Here is a 21,157-nt window from a genome sequence, read left to right as displayed (position 1 = left end):
GAATCAGTAAACGTTCTTACTGCTATGTAAAGGCTTCTACATCCAAGCATTAAGGATGTCTTGTGAATGAATGGAGAATTCTGATTGGCTCTGTACTACTATCCGAACTGTAAGATGTTATTGTCAATGTTCGTGTAGCACAAGATTTGTTGTCAGTATCAATGGTAAATGCTGCTGTAAATGCAGAATACTCCATTCCACTAACACGCGATGATGTTCTCTGATATGAAAGGCTGAAAATAAGAAAGTGCAATACCATTCAGGCCACCTTAATGGAGCTTTGCTATTTTCAGTAAATGGAAATGTACTTTTCTTGGGCGCCTTGACCACAAGAACTTTAGTTTTCTGAGGGCCTGACGTTATTAGAATATTATGTTTCACGTACCTTTCGTCGTCTGCAGACGCCCAGTGCCGTTCTGCAACACCAAGCTGAAATGCTGTGTGAAGTGCACCACAATCTTGACGTTTACGTGAAAGGCTGTGATCGTTGTGCGAGTAATGTCAATTTCTTTTCAACTGTGAGTTTAAGCTGTCTAGCTTGTTTATGTTTACCGTATTAAACATGAAATGTAGCAAATGTCGCGCACATTAAAATCCGACCCGCTTCATTATTCTGGTAATGAGAAGAGACGCTGCGCTTTCTGTGAGGTTCGCATTGAAATCTTGTTATAGAACTGAATAAAATTCTTTGAAAGCTATTTTCTATTTACATCTGAATTATAATTATTTTTTATGTAATGAATCGTGTGAGACCTGATCCGTGGTGACTGATCCAAGCTAACACAAAAACTGTTTCTGCGATGAAATATTAATTCACTTTCAATTGAAACACTTAAGCAGAAAATTCTCGACGAGTGACTTCCTATTTGAAAGCTATTTTGTATTTACATCTTGTTATGATGACGACGACCGACTGAGTCGTCGCCACAGTTGACTGATGGCCAGTGCTAAACAGAAACTTACAAATCACAGCAGGTTTGTAAGTTGAAATGGTTCAAATGGCTCTGAGCACTATGGGACTTAACGTCTATGGTCATCAGTCCCCTAGAACTTAGAACTACTTAAACCTAACTAACCTAAGGACAGCACACAACACCCAGTCATCACGAGGCAGAGAAAATTCCTGGCCCCGCCGGGAATCGAACCTGGGAGGTTTGTAAGTAACGTCGATAAGGTGTTGGCTGCATGGTCTGGATCTGCACCAACTAAAATAATTAGAAGTCGTTGGTAAGAAATAATATATATTGTACTTAACTGGTTCTACAGGATTCCTCTTGACTGCAATCATATAATTACGGGGGCATTTCGAAAAGTAAAGATACAATGGCTCGCAGTCCTTAAATAGAACATTTATTTAGAAAACGTCAGTTACATCTTATTAACTGGATTATTTGTTATTTTTCGTCATTATCACCCCGATTATCCAAACATTTGTTAAGTCGGTGCACAAGCTTTTGTATACTACGGTCATAGAAGGTTGCCGCCTGTTGTCGGAACCACATTTCAACTTCATCTTTGATCTCTTCATCGTCGTGGAATGATTTTCCACCAAGATGTGACTTCGGGTAACGGAAGACATGGAGGTCGGTGGGCCCAAGGTCCGGGCGGTATGGCGGATGGTCCAATACATCTCATTCGAATTGTTTGAGAAGTGCTTTGGTTTCGAGCGCTGTGTGAGGCCGAGCGTTGTCATGAAGCAAGCGGACTTCACTTGTCAGCATTCCCCTGCGTTTGTTTTGAATTGCCCTTCGAAGACGTTTCAAAGTCTGGAAATATGCAGCAGTATTAATTGTCGTTCCAGAAGGCATAAATTCCAACAGAAGAATGCCTTGTCTATCCCAAAAAAACTGATGCCATGATTTTCTTCGCTGAAATCCAAATTTTGCATTTCTTAGCTTTTGGTGAGTTCGAATGGCGCCATGGCATTGATTGTTGCTTGGATTGAGGTGAATAGTGATAAACCCACGTTTCGTCACCTATCACAGTAAGGTCAAGGAACTCATCACCTGCTTCAGCATAGCGTGTCCTCACAGTCGAGTGCAAAGCCCATCCTTTTCTTTTTGTGCTCTTCCGTTAACAGTTTTGCAACCTAGCGCGCACACAATTTCCTGTACCCTAACTCGACAGTCACAATGACATAAAGTGTTGCTTCAAGGTCTCTCGGGCATGCAGACCTTCATGCCCGAGAGAACTTCAAGCATTTCAGTCGCCGGGAAATTCTACGAACACTAATAAATAGTTGTCATTGACACGTCCGATATGATTTGATGCAATTCTTTCAATGTGAGATGTCTAACCGCACGAATTGCTTCCTCCGTTCTCCGAAGAAGGACATCAAAGATCACGGATGGCCGACCTGTTCTCTGTTCGTCATGAACATCGGTCCTACCTTCAGAGAAATGACGACACCACTTCCGCCGGCTTCGGTGGCCGAGCGGTTCTAGGCACTTTAGTCCGGAACCGGGCGGCTACTACGGTCACAGGTTCGAATCCTGCCTCGGGCATGGATGTGTGTGATATCCTTAGATTAGTTAGGTTTAAGTAGTTCTAAGTCTAGGGGACTGATGACCTCGGATGTTAAGTCCCATAGTGCTTGGAGCCATTTGAACACCATTTCCTTACATTTTGTCGATTCATAATGTTCCTATAAGCACAAACAATTTCTTTGTGAATATCCGCTGGTCGCTGATCTTTTGCATGAAGGAAACATACGACGGAGCGCACTTCGCTTTGGCGGGATTCTGAATCTGCGCAGCCATTTTAAACACGACGTACTCCAACCAGAAGCAACGTTCAACTGCCGAACGACCTCGAGGAGAAAGCTAACGGTTCAAGGTTAACACCAGTGTTGCCAACTTGCTCACCAAAACTCTTCTGTTCCTCTGTTGTATGGCGTATCTTTACTTTTCGAAATACCCTCGTATAAACATATAGCTATTGAGGCCTCGCTTAGGCCGTACATTACTAAGCGCTTAGTTTGAGGTTGCTTCCTATCAGCTGAAGGCTACGCTATTTTACTGCTTGGCGTCCTGAGCAAGAGTGGACGAGAGTTCGCTAGAATCCTGATACAAGCCACGGAGTGGTGCCAGCGGCGCTGGTCCCGACTCGCGGGTCCAACGATACTAATACGGGCCGCGGTCGATAACTGCAACCTCTAACAAGTGTGGTATCGAACATTGATACCACATTCCTGTCCCGCAAATCTGCGAACGACCGTTGAATTTGGGTTACGAGTGCCGGGTGGAGGACCCCATGCTGACGTAGTCAAGAAGGTGGGGAGCCTGACAGCAGGCGAGGCATGCCCACTCGCACCCTGTCATTCGGACCGAGGGGAGATGTGAAACTCCTGGAAACCCACTCCAGGGTGCTCGTCAACATGAGTTGTCTGTGCTTCTACAGCTATGGGAGGAACCGAAGGGTCGACCTCCATCGGGTCGGGGCACCTGACCGGCAACAAAGACTGGAAACCAGTAAGTGCAGACTGTTCTACGGCAGTGGACGGCGTTTTAGCCGGAATTTCACTGTGCCCTATCACAGTAGAAGGCACAAGGTCCATGTGGTCATCCGGTCGCCGCAGCGAAGCTGGCACTACGGGTGACTCCGGAGCGAGACATGGCGTCCGCGCTGGCGCGTCGTCGCGTGGCAAAGGAGAAGCTACGAGCGCTGGCACCCAGGGGCGAGGAGAGCAAGGAAGAGGTCCCCACAATGGAAACATAGGGCAAGCGGCAAAGACCCCACGACTAAAGAGGCACATCTGATTCTTATGCCGGCGCACTTCACCAGATGGACCTGATATGACAAACATAGCGCGGCCAAGATTGCGAAGAATGCGCCTTTTCAACCATCGGCGATTGCAGCGGAAATGACGGAAATAGACAATAGCATCTGGAAACAATTTTTGGGTCTACCGTGGCAAAGAAACGCGGTACGGAGGATACATCAAATTCATCAGAGTTCTGTGAGGACGACCATGCAACAATTCAGCCGGTGAAGCACCGTCGCCTAGCTGCGATCGGGACGAAGATAAAAACAACAAAAGAGCGTCCTCGCGACAATGAGAGTCGCGCAATTTACACATTTGCTACTTAAACGTCGGAACGAATCTTTCAGCGGCTCCGTTCGATTGAAGGTAGAACGGTGATGAAGTTAAATGCTTAATACCATTAGCTTCACAATAGATTTCGAACTCTGCAGACACAAATTTAAGTCCATTGTCGGTGACAATGACTTGTGGCAATCCTATACAAAATATAGAAAACAAGGCTTTGATGGTAGCAGACGATGTCGTTGAGGACATGCGAATAACAAATGGAAAACCACTGAAAGAATCAACAAGGGTTAACCATGGTGCATCCCAAAAAGGACCAGCGAAATCTAAATGTCAAAGTTGCCTTAGCCAAGAGAAAAATTTATGCGGTGGTGCGGATTAGTTCTCTGCACACACAGAACAAGAAGAAGAAATCTTGGTTATGTCAGCATCAATACCAAACCAGGTACAGTGACAGCGAGCTAACTGTTTTGTCCGTACGATACCCCAATGACCTTGGTCAAGAAGTTGTAGCATAGCTGACTACAAAGAATGGGGAACTATAACACGAGACTGATCGTTACCCGTGCGGAGCAAGATGACACCACGTTGGACAAAAAGTCGTTGTCTGTGCACAAAAAAGGACGAATCAACGGATCTTCAATCCGATTTTTAGACAAAGGCCATTGCGTAGTGACATAACACAAAACAACACTTAATACTGGGTCGTTAGCTGTTGCTGTGGCTATACGACGAAAGTCAACAGGAAAACTTTCTACATCATCATTTTGCTCATCAGTGAACATACAAGCCTGTTCGTAAGATTCGAACAGGAGGTGTTAAGCTACTGGCAATGGGATAACGCGTCGGCGTTATTATGCTTTGCAGTAGGCCCATACAAAATATCGTAACGGTACTGCGACAAAAACAGTGACCAACGAGTAAATTTTTGAGCCGTACGCGGAGGCACGGGCTTTGACGGGTGAAAAAAGACGTCAAAGGCTTATGGTCGGTGAGAATTGTAAACTTGCGACCATATTAGAAGTCGTGGAATTTCGTAACTCCAAAAATCAAAGAGAGAGCTTCCTTCTCCATCTGCGAGTAGATACGCTGCGTAGAGGAGAGTCGCTTCGATGCAAATGCGATCGGGCGATCGCGCAAACCAATTTTGTGAGCAACAACAGCTCCGATCCCGAAATCGGAAGCGTCTAGCATGAGGACAAGAGATTTTGTAGGATCGAAGAGCGTAAGACATGTACGAGATAACAAAAGAGATTTATGTTGCTGAAAGGCACGTTCGCATTCAGGCGACCAAATGAACGGACTGCCCTTTCGACACAGTCCATGTAACGTCGCTACTAGAGATGATGCGTGAGGCAAAAACTTGTGATAATAATTGAGCTTTCCGAGAACGGACTGTAATTCTTTAACTGTCTTGGATGCTGGTAGCTCTGATATTGCTCTTGAATTATCCGGACTTGGATGGATGCCTTGAGAGCTGATTACGTGTCCCAAGTAGGATAACTGTTCAGAAAAAATGCAAACTTGTCCTTATTGAGTTTAAGTCCACTGTCATGTAGCACTTCAAATAACTGTCTCAAATTATGCAAATTTTCATGCAGATTAGGACCGGAAACTACAGTGTCATCGAGATAATTACACACCGAAGGAATCGACGCACGAAGTGTCGGTAAGTACTGCTGAAGTAGTGCCGTTCCAGAGGCACATCCGAACGGAAGTTTCTTAAATTTGTGGAGAGCTAAATGCGTATTCACGACGAGAATCTTCTAGGATTCGTCATCCACAGGAATTTTAAGATATGCGTCTTGCAAATGTAACTCAGAGATATATGTGCCTGGACACAATTTGTCAAACAAGTCTTCTGGACGTCGCAAAGGAAACGTTGCCACAACAATTGAGGATTGACATTGGCTTTAAAATCCACGCACAGTCGCAATTTGCCTGAGGGTTTCGTTAAGATAACAAGTGGTGAAGCCCATAGTGATGGTATCACTGGTTCAATCACTCATTGTTTCTCAAGTTCATGCATTGTTTTAGCAACTTCTTCTCGAAGTACGTGAGGCACTGTGTGAGCACGGAAAAATTTAGGCCGTGCATTGTCCTTCAATTCAATATGCACCTGAAAACTTTTCGCGCAACCTAAAACTGGCGAAAAAATGTCAGCAAACTCTGGACATCGTTCCGGAACATTGTTGGTGGGAACACGTTTCGTAACGGCTAGTACCTCATCGCGCACAGTTAAGGAGAATACATCATATAACTCAAGACCAAAAATATTTACTGATAAGGGCGAACACAGTACTTGAAAAGAAACCACATGAATTGGTCCACGGTACGTCGCTGGCAAAGTGCACAGTCCTAAAACCTGGATACTTTGACCACTGTATCCGGCCACTGTGGCCGAGCCGTTCTAGGCGCTTCAGTCTCGAACTGCGCGACCGCTACAGTTACAGGCTCGAATCCTGCCTCGGGCATCGATGTGTGTGAAGTCCTAAGATTAGCTAGGTTTAAGTAGTTCTAAGTTCTAGGAGACTGATGACCTCAGATGTTAAGTCCCATGGTGCTCAGAGCCATTTGAACCATTTTGACTACTGTAGGTAGCTAACGTAATATTTTCATAACGCAGTGGAGGTGAACCAAGTAATTTTTAAGTTTTACAATTAATAAGTGAAACAGACGCTCCAGTGTGCAACTGAAAAGGACTCGTATGATTCTGAATGTTCAAGTATACAAAAAATTTGTTCTGCTGTAGGCGAAAAATGTCATTCTGAGAAGCAATGTTCACTGGAAAATGTTGACGGGCAGATCGTGCGTGGTAGGGCTTCTTACGTCGGCGTGCGCTGGCGTCAGAAGCAAAATTGTCACACTTGGGCAATATCACAGGTACTGGAGGTGAATTTAAAACATTTATTTCCATTGCTTGTGGCCCGTTGTGATAGGAAGTCTTATTTCGGATACCGTTCCGGCGGAAGCTACTTCGTCCGGAAACGTGATACGGATCGTCAGATATTTGTCTTTTGAGGCACACTGCCTGGACATGTCCCTTCTTGTTGGAAAAATGGTACACGGCATTGCGCGATGGGCAGTTCTGGCGCAAATGCTTTGAATTACATTCCGGGTATGAGCGCAAAGCAGGCGGCTTCTGTTGTCGCGTAACAGGTGCCTGTGTCCTGGAAGTGAATTGGGCAGGCGTGCGCCGATCCGGTACAGCATCATGTATGTGTGATGCGCGCGGAGCTGGCTTGCTAACCTGACAGACAGCGGGAGGCGATTCAAAAGAATTTTCAGCAAAGTCCAAAGTGTCCTGTCTGTCCAAAATGTCCCACATTTGTTCTAAAGTGGGGTTGGATAATTGAAGAATTTGCTCCCTAATGCGTGTGTCTGACACGTTTTGCGCAATAGCGTCCCGTACCATTACGTCAGAATATGTTATGCCACAAGAACATGAAACTTTACAGTCGCGTGTGAGGCGTTGCAAAGTGGCTACCCACTCACAGTAATTCTGCTGACGTGCACGTTTTTTGCGGAAAAATTTGTACCACTGAGCGACAGCATTCCACTTTCCTTGTAATAACCAGTTGATATCTGGACAAGGTCTTCGAAACTGATCTGGAGAACTTCTCGGGAAGAGATTGAGGGGAATGCGGTACGATGCCACGCCAACACAAGATAAAAGCGCATGCAGCCGTGTTTTACCTTGGATGTCAAATGCAGCAAAGTGGTGTGAAAACTGCACGTGCCCCTCTTGCCAGCTTTCCACGCTGGCGTCGAATGTACGAAACGGCGAGGCTGTGGCCCACTATATAGCCGGCTACTGTGCAGCCGGTACTTGTGGCACTGCTTCTTGTGGTCCCTGGACGAGCTCTCCCAAGGCGTGCAGTAGTGCATTGGACTGCTGATTCTGTAATTGTAACAGTTCTGCCAGTACATTTTGTTCCTCTGGATCTACCATCACAAAGAAATCAAATAATCACAAATTTGAGTAGGAAAAAATGTCAGGCTCTCGTCAGTCACCCCATGCGGAGAGGATGGGTGAAGCAGCCGGGTATATAGCCCACAAACACATGCAAATAGCTCTGCTTTCACTGCTCCGCTTTGTAAAAAATCTGTACCTTTAACCTCGTCGCCAATAGTTATGATGACGACGAACGAGTCGTCGCCAATGTTGACTGGTGGCCATTGCTAACCAAAAACATATCAATCACAGCAGGTTTGTCAGTAACGTCGATAAGGTGCTGCTGCATGGTCTGGATCTGCAACGACTCAAATAATTAGAAATCGCTGGTGAAAAATAATATATATTGTACTTAACTGGTTGTACACGCTTCTTCTGGATTGCATACATATAATTATAAATAGATAGCTATTGAGGCCTCATTTAGGTCATACGTTACTAAGCGCCTTGTTAGAGGTTGCTTCCTGTCAGCTGAAGGCTATGCTACTTTACTACATGACGTCCCGAGCAAGAGTGGACGAGAGCTCGCTAGAAACTTGATACAAGCCACGGAGCGGCGCTAGCGGCGCAGGACGCGACTCGCGGGTCCAACGATACTAATACGGACCGCGGTCGATAAGTGCAAGCCATAACCAGTGTGTATCTAACGCTGACACCACACATCTGAATTACAATTACTTTTCATGTAGTAAAACGTGTGAGGCCTGATCCGTGCTCACTGGTTCAGGCTAACAAAAAAACTGTTTCTCCAAAGGAAATATTAATTCACTTTCAAGAGAAACACTTAAGCAGATAATTCTCAGCGAGTCAGTTCCTAATTTTAAGCCGTGTGACGTAATGAAGAACTTAAAATTATGTTCTCGCCCGTAATGTCGTCTTTGAAACGAAATCAGCTCATTATATGAAAACTGCAAATTATTCAGCAATAATTATGGGATGCTTTTCCCTTCGCTATTCATAGGAGAACACAAGCTTACACATTTATAGAATTAATTATTATTATCATACGAATGCTTTTTCTTACAGTATTAATAACAAACACATACCATTATCATTACGAATTGTCAATGACATCCTTCTACAGTTAAGTACAAAACGAAAAGTAGCTAGTTTTTTCCCTTACTTCCTCTTTAGAGGACTGTCTATTCATTTTTATCTTTGTTCACAGATTATCCTCAAAATACATAGTTTTCGTTTTAATAGTAATTTCCATTGCTCCTTTTCTATATCATTTTCCAATATTAGTTTTCGTATTAATAGTAATCTCCATTGCTCCTTTTCTATATCATTTTACAATATTTCACTGCAATAATCTCTACACGTCGTCTTTATGGCCTTTATCAATATTTTCGTTATTACGATTGTTTTTATATCGTCGCACTAGTTTCGTAAATTTTCATAATAACGTCATGGGGATGGCGCATTGCCCTCCCAAAATCTGGTATTATTTGTTGCTTAGCAAACTACAAACACTACCTACATTTTAGATCTAGAGTCTATTTCTCTCTTAATTAGACATTAGTATTTTACAGGGATAACTGTACAAAGTAATAAGTGTTATCCATCTAGTTACTTCGATTATATTCCCTACTCCCCCGTTTGATTTGCGTGCAGTCTGTTACGGAGACAACAAAGCCTACTGGTTAACAAAAAATAAAGGCCCCCCTATTGAGGTTTAGCCGGAATTGGGGAAACCCGGTAAAACCACCCCAGGGCCTCACACTACGCACAAAACAAGCGTCTAATTTGCTTTAATACAAAGACAAGTAATGTAATTTCCCATGAATTTAGTTGTCACAACAAGTAATATATAATATGAGAATATCCTATTATAGAAACGTTTCACATTTACAATACAGACAGAACATAGTTAGTTTGCCATCATAGAAATGGAAATTATGGAAACAATGTAAGTATTTATTTTTAATGACGAACAATTTGTCTCTTTCGTTAGTGATGACTTTCGCGTCGTTCCGCGGCGAGATGAAGACGGCGTGCGGCTGTGACGTTGGGACAGCAGTCGCCCACGCGCTCTGCATTTGAAGTAAGTCGCACACTCATAATAATTCACACTTATACACCCTACATTTGGAAAGAGGTTTCATTAGCAGATTTTATATTGTGTCCCCTTCGGGTAGTTAAGGTTCGTGTATGTTTCTGAACTTATTAAATTCGTCCAGTTCTTTTCGTCTACATGTAAATTAATTATTTAAAAGTGTAGCAATCTTTCCCCTTATTGTAGACAGTACAATTTAAGTAACTGGGTACTTTCAGCATACACGCACTGAGCTTGGTGTCCATGTATGTTTCCTGTACGTATTTCTCCAGTCCGTGTTGACACACAACGGATGTGGTTTACTACACCGTCACTGACGTCTATGACAACGTGCACTGATTTGTATCACTGATCCAGATCCACCACACCAGATAATGCAATTGTTTCTTCCGAAAATTGTCTTATACGGTGACCACAACATTTAATATAGTTATACGACAATGTTCGTTTTACAGATCGCTACTGCGTCGTTTGAAACAGCAACAGCACTTTTATAAAATACACTAGTCCCTAGACAGGAGTATTTCAGAAAATGAAACTGTAATCATTTAATAATGACAAAATCAAGTGAAGTTTGTTAATTGGCAGCCCAACGTTACACATAATAAACAATCTTCGTAGTGTTTCGGAAAAGCATCAGCTAAATCGCCTTGTGGACGAGTCAACATTTCAGGTATACAATGTTGTTTCCCCGATTAGTTACTGATTTAGCCCTTGTTCATTTTTTGTTTTGCCATTTGTTCATGATGTGTAGGGCATTAGTCCAATTACAACCAGCAACCAGTCGCTAACTGAACGGTCGCGGTCTCGAAACATTATTTCAATTTCTTACAAGTTCCGAAGATGGGATTCTACGTAAGTTTGGAATAGTAACACGTAATCCAGATTGGTAACAAGTTCCCCCCTGTGATGCATGCCATATTTATTCACCCAAAGTGCACTTATTCACACTTACATTCAAGATATATTTACAAAGAACATAAAATAGTAATTGCAAAAAACAATCTCTTTAACTGAAATTGCTAAATTAAAAGAAATAAATTTGACCTTCAAATGAACTTAGGTTTTTTTTAATTAACTATCTTAACTACACTCCTGGAAATGGAAAAAAGAACACATTGACACCGGTGTGTCAGACCCACCATACTTGCTCCGGACACTGCGAGAGGGCTGTACAAGCAATGATCACACGCACGGCACAGCGGACACACCAGGAACCGCGGTGTTGGACGTCGAATGGCGCTAGCTGCGCAGCATTTGTGCACCGCCGCCGTCAGTGTCAGCCAGTTTGCCGTGGCATACGGAGCTCCATCGCAATCTTTAACACTGGTAGCATGCCGCGACAGCGTGGACGTGAACCGAATGTGCAGTTGACGGACTTTGAGCGAGGGCGTATAGTGGGCGTGCGGGAGGCCGGGTGGACGTACCGCCGAATTGCTCAACACGTGGGGCGTGAGGTCTCCACAGTACATCGATGTTGTGGCCAGTGGTCGGCGGAAGGTGCACGTGCCCGTCGACCTGGGACCGGACCGTAGCGACGCACGGATGCACGCCAAGACCGTAGGATCCTACGCAGTGCCGTAGGGGACCGCACCGCCACCTCCCAGCAAATTAGGGACACTGTTGCTCCTGGGGTATCGGCGAGGACCATTCGCAACCGTCTCCATGAAGCTGGGCTATGGTCCCGCACACCGTTAGGCCGTCTTCCGCTCACGCCCCAACATCGTGCAGCCCGCCTCCAGTGGTGTCGCGACAGGCGTGAATGGAGGGACGAATGGAGACGTATCGTCTTCAGCGATGAGAGTCGCTTCTGCCTTGGTGCCAATGATGGTCGTATGCGTGTTTGGCGCCGTGCAGGTGAGTCCCCCAATCAGGATTGCATACGACCGAGGCACACAGGGCCAACACCCGGCATCATGGTGTGGGGAGCAATCTCCTACACTGGCCGTACACCACTGGTGATCGTCGAGGGGACACTGAATAGTGCACGGTACATCCAAACCGTCATCGAACCCATCGTTCTACCATTCCTAGACCGGCAAGGGAACTTGCTGTTCCAGCAGGACAATGCACGTCCGCATGTATCCCGTGCCACCCAACGTGCTCTAGAAGGTGTAAGTCAACTACCCTGGCCAGCAAGGTCTCCGGATCTGTCCCCCATTGAGCATGTTTGGGACTGGATGAAGCGTCGTCTCACGCGGTCTGCACGTCCAGCACGAACGCTGGTCCAACTGAGGCGCCAGGTGGAAATGGCATGGCAAGCTGTTCCACAGGACTACATCCAGCATCTCTACGATCGTCTCCATGGGAGAATAGCAGCCTGCATTGCTGCGAAAGGTGGATATACACTGTACTAGTGCCGACGTTGTGCATGCTCTGTTGCCTGTGTCTATCTGCCTGTGGTTCTGTCAGTGTGATCATGTGATGTATCTGACCCCAGGAATGTGTCAATAAAGTTTCCCCTTCCTGGGACAATGAATTCACGGTGTAATTATTTCAATTTCCAGGAGTGTATATTTACCAGAACGAGCCAAGTCTACAATCGCGTACCTGTCTCGTAAAATATCTAAATCCAGGATACATGGGTTTGGGAGGTGCTTTACAACCAGGAACTAGCATTTCATGACTTCATTTCCCACTGTTACCTCCACCTGTACCTGAAACTTTATACTTTCATTTTTCCCTTCTATCGCGCTGTGGATTCGACAATTCTACACCGGAAGACGTGGGAATATCTTCACCGCAGCAATATATCCATACAGTTCCTCACTCATGACCGACATCGATGCACCAGTATCGATAATCACATTTACCGGTACATTGCTAATCGTCGCCTGAATCGCGGCTTGTACACACTCTTTACTTTTGATGAATTGCCTCTCGGGTTTCCTTGAGAGTTCGTCTCGTATATCCATGCCATCGTTGTATTGTATCGTTGTTGTCTGTGCCCTAATTCTGCCCCCACTTAACTTCCTGTCGACCAAGCATGGGGATCTTATGCTGGTCGCTGAGCATTTAATGTCCGAGTGGAGTCCTGTTGTTGCTCCGTCACGTGCTCTAATATATGTACATTTTGATTTGGCGCCGTTATGAAGTTTGGCGCATTCCCGACGAAGTACTCGGTACATTCATAATGTTGACTGGCACACTTTCTACCATCATTATGGTGCTTCCTAGTATAATCTAGTTTGTCGCCTTGAAAATACCGTTTATTACCGTTTACACTTTGAGCCTATGTACTATGAAAATTTCTACCCTTGTAATTCCCATTTTTATAGCTATTTCCATTATTCGGTGACCCATTCTTCCGTGGGCTTCCAAAACCTTTATTACTCTTGCCATTATTGTTGTTGGAGGCACTATTCGTTTCTCCTGCTGCTTGTCTAGCGTCTTCCTGAATTAAATCCAGGGAATCAATCACTGACATGAATGCTTCAAGGTCAGTATCCGGTACATTGATTAATTTTTCCCGGATAGCAAAAGGCAACTTTGCCTTTACGATTCACAAGACGTCTCGTGTAGAGATCGATTCGGTCCAGTACCTATCGAAATATTTACGTAATAAACCTTTCTTGACGGTGTACAGCTCTGGATTATAGACCTGTTTTTTTAGTCTTTCTTGAGTACTCGAGGACCAGAATGTATTAAGAAATTGCTTCTCGAATTCCTCAAAGGTTTCGCACATTTCTGCAGCCTCCATAGCTCAGAGAGCCTCATCTCCTGTAATGTACGATAGTACTAATTGTATCTCTTGTCGTTCTGACCAGTAGCTCGGCATTACGTTTCTATAGTTTTTTACAAAGACGACCGGATGTGTCCTTTTCTTATCTTCATTAAAGGTTGAGAATAGTTGGTGTTTTAACATCGACTCATCTAAATTCATGCGCGCAAGCGTAGACGCAATCTCGCTCACCGCTGCTGCATTACCATCTCCTTCGTTTGTTTCGCAAAAATTGCAATTTTCTGCGGGGTAGGATTATCATTGCCCTGCACGTTAACGATCGGTGCATTCCCGTATAGCGTCTTGTTTTCAGGCTACTCGCTGGAGCAACTGTTCTCTCAGCTACACCTCACTTCAGTTCGTGGTAATTTCTCGACATCTACTTTTTGCAATGCGGAGGCCACTTCGTCTATCACTGCTTTTATGGTACTGGTCTGCACATTTTCGAGCTTAACGCTCGACGCGCTGTCTCCCTATCTTCGCGCTCTTTGTCCTGTTTATGCACTACGGATAATACTTTTTTAATTAAACATTATTCGTATTCTTCCTCTATTAATTTTAGTTTCCTCAGAAATTCACGAATGAGGTTTTCCACGGAATTCATTTGTGTTTGAGGTTTACTAAAAGTTCCGGTTTCCGATAACCTGTTTTCCGTCTTTTACAACTATATTCTCGATACGCCCATCAACTCCCAAGAAGGGACTTGCTCATCGGGTTTCCTACTTGTGCACTGGATATCCGATTCCTGATTGATAGTCTGAGCATCATTTTGCTGTGGTTCATGTTCCACACTATGCTCCGTCTCCTCCACGTTTTCACTTTCTAACATTACTACCTTCTTCGGTCGACTCATAGTTGATGTTAAACTAGATGAATTCTCTTACATACAATGAAATCACAGATATCGTCACACGGTATATATTCACTTCCTCCTTCAGTCTTTAACCACTGGGTTCCTTTCCGAAAGGTTACAAACAGTTAAAAATGGAAAAATGTCACTTAAGGTGCTACTCAAACTGCTGTGAGCATACGCAAACCAGTGCACACTAGTGCAATTTACGTGTAAATGTTACTTGACGTATGTTACAGTTAATCCTAATTTTCATAAGTTTCATGCACTAGAGGAAGTTATTAGTCACTGTATCAGCAAAGTGGTGCACTGAGACAAATGTCCTTACCTTGTAAATGTTTCTGCCACTGGTCAACCTATGGTCCAAGCTCAGAACTTTTTTTTTTCTCCAAATTAAACGTCTCTGTTGTCCTTCAGTTCTCTCATACAATAGAGTTCATTCTCGTTCAATTCATGGAAAAGAATCATGTGCAGTATTAAATATTCTTCATACATATACAGATACATATACAAGTTATACAGTTTAATCACTAAGTATTCTTAAGTTCACTTAAGTTTTCTATATTCGTTATACATTCTTGGCACTCTATAAAAAGAATTTGGCCCCACGTTATGGGTGCCAATTGTACTACCATCCGAACTGTATGGTGTTATTGTCAATGTTCCTGCAGCAGAAGAAATAATTAAGATGATTTATTTTCAGTATCAATGGTAAATTCAGTTGTAAATGCAGAATACTCAGTTCTACTAACACGTAATGATGTTCTCTGATATGAAAGGTTGCAAATTAGAAAATGCAGCTCCATTAAAGCCACCTTAATGAAGCTTCCAATTGAAACGTCCCCTTAGAAAAATTGCACAAGACTGAGCTTAAACTGACACACAATATTTTTTTAGCGCAACGCAATCTGACTTTCAGATATCCCTACAAAGGAATGGCCCTGACTAACATTAACCTGTACCTTTCACAAATCACTTACCAAAAATCTTCGTTACTCGAACTACTGCAGTACAGCGAGCGCCACTACTGCCAGCTAAATAAAAGATTTAAACTACGGAAGGCACTAACTACTAGTAGGCATAGTTATCAAATGAAAGATTTTAATAGAGAACAAACATTGTATTTACCTTAATAGTGTTTAAAAGTCATAATATATACAGCAGTTCATTACATCCATTTTTACAAATTTCAAAACTCCGCCATTTCTCTCCCCACATCCATCACTGCTGGCGGCTCACCTCCAACTGCGCAACGCTACGCGCTGTTCACATCCAGCTGCCGCTGCCCAACACTACAATGGCAGACAACAATGCAAACTAGCCACAGACTGCACACAGCACAGCCAGTGATTTTCATATAGAGCGCTACGTAACGTTGCCACTAAGAAAACATAAACAGCCGACTTACACAATAAGCAGAAAGGTACTTTCCCTGACGCCCTGGCCCCAAGTACTTTAGTTTTCTGAGGTCATGCAGTTATTAGAATATTATTTTTCACGTACCTTTCGGCGATTGCAGACGCGCAGTGCCGCTCTGCAACACGAACCTGAAACATAGTGTTAAAGTGCACCAAAATCTTGACGGTTACGTCAGAGGCTTTGATTCTTGTGCGAGTAATGTTAATTTATTTTCAACTGCGAGTTTACGCAGTCTAGCATGTTTGATTTAACTTATTAGACTTGAAATGTAGCAAAGCTAAATGTCGCCCATCTGTAAATTCCACCAGCTTCATTGTTCTGTTAATGAGAAGAGACTCTTGGCTTTATGTAAGGTTCTCAATGAAATCTAGTTATAGAACTGATTAAAATTCTTTGAAAGCTATTTTCTATATACATTTGAATTACAATTATTTTTTATGTAGTGAATCGTGTGAGACCTGATCCGTGCTGACTGGTTCAGGCTAACACAAAAACTGTTTCTGCAATGAAATATTAATTCACTTTCAAGAGAAACACTTAAGCAGATAATTCTCAGCGAGTGAGTTCCTATTTTTAAGCCATGTGGCGTAATGAAGAAACAAAATTAGGTCAGTATATGAAAACTGCAAGTTATTCAGTAATAATTATAGGATGCCTTTCCCTACACCACTGAAAGGAAAACAAAAGTTTACACATTTATAGAATTAATTATTATTATCATAAGAATGATTTTTCTTACAGTATTAATAACAAACACATACTATTCTCATTACGAATCGTCAATGACATCCTTCTACAATTAAGTACAAAACGAAGAGTAGTTAGTTATTTGTCTTACTTCCTCGTTAGAGGACAGTCTATTTTTATCTTTGTTCACCAATTATCCCTGAAATACATAGTTTTCGTAGTAATAGTAATTTTCATTGTTTTTTCTATATCATTTTGCAATAATTCACTGCAATAATCACAACACATCGTCTTTATGGCTTTTATCAACATTTTCGTTATCACCATTGTTTTTATATCGTCGCTCTAGCTTCATAAATTTTCACAAAAGCGTCATAGGGATGGCACAGCTCTTTCTGAATTTACCTACCAAAACGCTGCTGCTGGCAGTGCGGGAGCACTGTCCGCCATTTTTTTTCTGCAGACGATACTTTTAGAAGCTGTTTTGCACAGATTGCCATATAGCACTGACAGTTGAAACCTGTGAAAGTGGTCTACAGATCGTCAAATACGGAAAGACACTTGCTCAGTTACACTGCTCTGCCACAGAAGCCGGAAGCTTGGATATTACAGCGTGAAACCGATCTCCAACCCGGCAATGTATAACCGCGTACTGTGTCGATGTAGTAAACGTACAGTTAGTAACCTCTGCCATACAAAATCGCCCTTTTTGCGTCATGCATATACACTCCTGGAAATTGAAGTAAGAACACCGTGAATTCATTGTCCCAGGAAGGGGAAACTTTATTGACACATTCCTGGGGTCAGATACATCACATGATCACACTGACAGAACCACAGGCACATAGACACAGGCAGCAGAGCATGCACAATGTCGGCACTAGTAAAGTGTATATCCACCTTTCGCAGCAATGCAGGCTGCTATTCTCCCATGGAGACGATAGTAGAGATGCTGGATGGAGTCCTGTGGAACGGCTTGCCATGCCATTTCCACCTGGCGCCTCAGTTGGACCAGCGTTCGTGCTGGACATGCAGACCGCGTGAGACGACACTTCATCCAGTCCCAAACATGCTCAATGGGGGACAGATCCGGAGATCTTGCTGGCCAGGGTAGTTGACTTACACCTTCTAGAGCACGTTGGGTGGCACGGGATACATGCGGACGTGCATTGTCCTGCTGGAACAGCAAGTTCCCTTGCCGGTCTAGGAATGGTAGAACGATGGGTTCGATGACGGTTTGGATGTACCGTGCACTATTCAGTGTCCCCTCGACGATCACCAGTGGTCTACGGCCAGTGTAGGAGATCGCTCCCCACACCATGATGCCGGGTGTTGGCCCTGTGTGCCTCGGTCGTATGCAGTCCTGATTGTGGCGCTCACCTGCACGGCGCCAAACACGCATACGACCATCATTGGCACCAAGGCAGAAGCGACTCTCATCGCTGAAGACGACACGTCTCCATTCGTCCCTCCATTCACGCCTGTCGCGACACCACTGGAGGCGGGCTGCACGATGTTGGGGCGTGAGCGGAAGACGGCCTAACGGTGTGCGGGACCGTAGCCCAGCTTCATGGAGACGGTTGCGAATGGTCCTCGCCGATACCCCAGGAGCAACAGTGTCCCTAATTTGCTGGGAAGTGGCGGTGCGGTCCCCTATGGCACTGCGTAGGATCCTACGGTCTTGGCGTGCATCCGTGCGTCGCTGCGGTCCGGTCCCAGGTCGACGGGCACGTGCACCTTTCGCCGACCACTGGCGACAACATCGATGTACTGTGAAGATCTCACGCCCCACGTGTTGAGCAATTCGGCGGTACGTCCACCCGGCCTCCCGCATGCCCACTATACGCCCTCGCTCAAAGTCCGTCAACTGCACATACGGTTCACGTCCACGCTGTCGCGGCATGCTACCAGTGTTAAAGACTGCGATGGAGCTCCGTATGCCACGGCAAACTGGCTGACACTGACGGCGGCGGTGCACAAATGCTGCGCAGCTAGCGCCATTCGACGGCCAACACCGCGGTTCCTGGTGTGTCCGCTGTGCCGTGCGTGTGATCATTGCTTGTACAGCCCTCTCGCAGTGTTCGGAGCAAGTATGGTGGGTCTGACACATCGGTGTCAATGTGTTCTTTTTTCCATTTCCAGGAGTGTAGCTATTGACCGCCAGACCCTCTCCAAGCTGTTGTACAATGTTGGGCTCGTTTCCTCTCAGTACAAAGGCGTTACTGTTTCTGGTCCTGACCTGCTTGCTTGCTTGCTTTCTACACCTATCTCTAGACCCTGGGATTACAAGAACCCATGTAATTTCACATCGTTTGCCAGAATATATTTACACGATACTTCTCGATATCAAGCACATAGCAACATCGCTTGCATAGCAGTATAGCTCACGCAAAATAATTCCAAAACTATAGACTGAAAATAATGTTTCTAAAAACCCGAAACTTTAGGGAGGTGGAGCTTGCTGCAAACTAGAAACTTAACTTGCTCTAACTAGAAACTTATCCCGTCTGTGAATACCTTCATGTGTACACTCGAAAAAATAGATGAAACTGATATTTCCATTCTTGAATACCAATGTCGGTGATGTAACAGATTTAAAATCATCCATATAAGTCACAAAGTCAACTAACGTGTTTCTCATGTCTAGAGAACCAGCAAATGTGTCATCCACTCGTATTTCACATGCAAGATGCACACACACCAATCGATGTTCTCTCATCTAAATAAAGGCGCGAAATGTGCAGAAGCAATAAACGAGACAATTTGCTTGGGATGGACTAATGGCCTAGGTCAAATACTCGTCCATGTTGAATCTCCTCAAGTTTCCACGCGATCACGACAGCAATCCAACACATACTAAGTATTAGTTCGCTATTCGGCGGTCTGGAGGACGACATGGTTAAGCCAACGGCATTTCTGCATTCCAACAGGCCTACTACGCATCCTATCAAAAAACAGTGGATTTATGTTAAGTGTTTGCAGCTGTATTACATTTACAAGCAGTTTCACAAAACGGAACGAGAGATTATGCCAGTATCGCACTGGTAGAACTGACATAAAGCAGATATAATTACGAAAAATGACGGGAAATACGTATAAATACAGGGAATATACATCTATATGCGGGGAAATTGAGGAAGTACTTGCGTGTCTTCTGGTTAGCGCAGAACAATTTGTGGATGGGAAAAAATATGCGACAGTAAGAGAAATCCGAGAAAACGTCGACATTGAAGCGATGGGAACCAGGGAAGCAGTCACTTTTTTCTGTCAAGGCATCATTTAACTGTATGTCTACTGAGGTAATAGAGATACACGCAAGTTGACTACTGTATTTGACGCTTTTCAGGAAAACAGAAAACCATCTGCCTCTAAACTTACATGCATTAAATGCATGTGTCTTAAAGGATAACAGTGGACGGAGTGATCAACTGAGATGGAGCTGTAACGAGGTGAGCGTTAATGAAAGACTGGTGATGCATTCTAGAGAGGGAGGGAGATGTTGCAGCAGGTCATTTGACCATTTTTTTCGCTGTTCTGTCAGGATGCATCAGCTGCGTGACATAGCTCGTATTTGACTTGTATACAACCACGTGTTCTGTATATGACCGTTTACTTGTGATCGTTAACAGCAAACCTCTTGGCCATCAGAGGACTTCCATCTCATGCGTGATGAAATGTGACCATCCTGTTTCGACACATTCCTCTAAACAATTGAAGTCTTATGCGATGTATTCCATCCCCCTATCGAATCTTAGGTTATAAAATCGAGACTTCAGTTTCATAACAAAGATGATTCTAAGTTAGCGATAGGTGTTTGTGTGACACTGCAATTCCCGTGTATACATCTGCTTGACAGATGTGATGTTCACAGAGTAAGTGGCAGCATGACGTGGAATTTCACATTTCGGACGCCACTGCTATGCATTTATCTGTTTTCTTGAAAGAGGTATTCGCGTTTACTACCGATCATTTTATACAGGACAGATGAGGGCATAGTATAATTTCTGATCCATGATCGAATGTGTACTGTGGACGCTATACATCTCTGGAAAGCTACACTGTTCACATATCACACAGAAGCGATATTTTGAACAGTAGTTTTTTTTTTCATTTTACGGTTTCTTACCATAGTATATCGGAGAGAAAACTACGAGAAGAATGTAGGTCATGTGCTAAAAATATATTTCTTACAGCGGGATAGTAACAGCGCTGCATTTCACACGACTGATAGGTCGGAAACTGAAGCGATATAACATTATAGCCTCTGTAAGTAGGCTGTTTAGGTTTTCTTATTGGTAACGCCACGTAGCGCACTGTATGAAAAATCACTGGCTGTGCTGTGTGCAGTCTGTGGCTAGTTTGCATTTTTGTCTGTCATTGTAGTGTTGGGCAGATGGATGTGAACAGCGCATAGCGTTGCG

Source organism: Schistocerca cancellata, chromosome 3 (assembly GCF_023864275.1).
Source record: "Schistocerca cancellata isolate TAMUIC-IGC-003103 chromosome 3, iqSchCanc2.1, whole genome shotgun sequence".
Lineage (NCBI taxonomy): Eukaryota > Metazoa > Arthropoda > Insecta > Orthoptera > Acrididae > Schistocerca > Schistocerca cancellata.
This window is presented reverse-complemented; position numbering follows the sequence as displayed.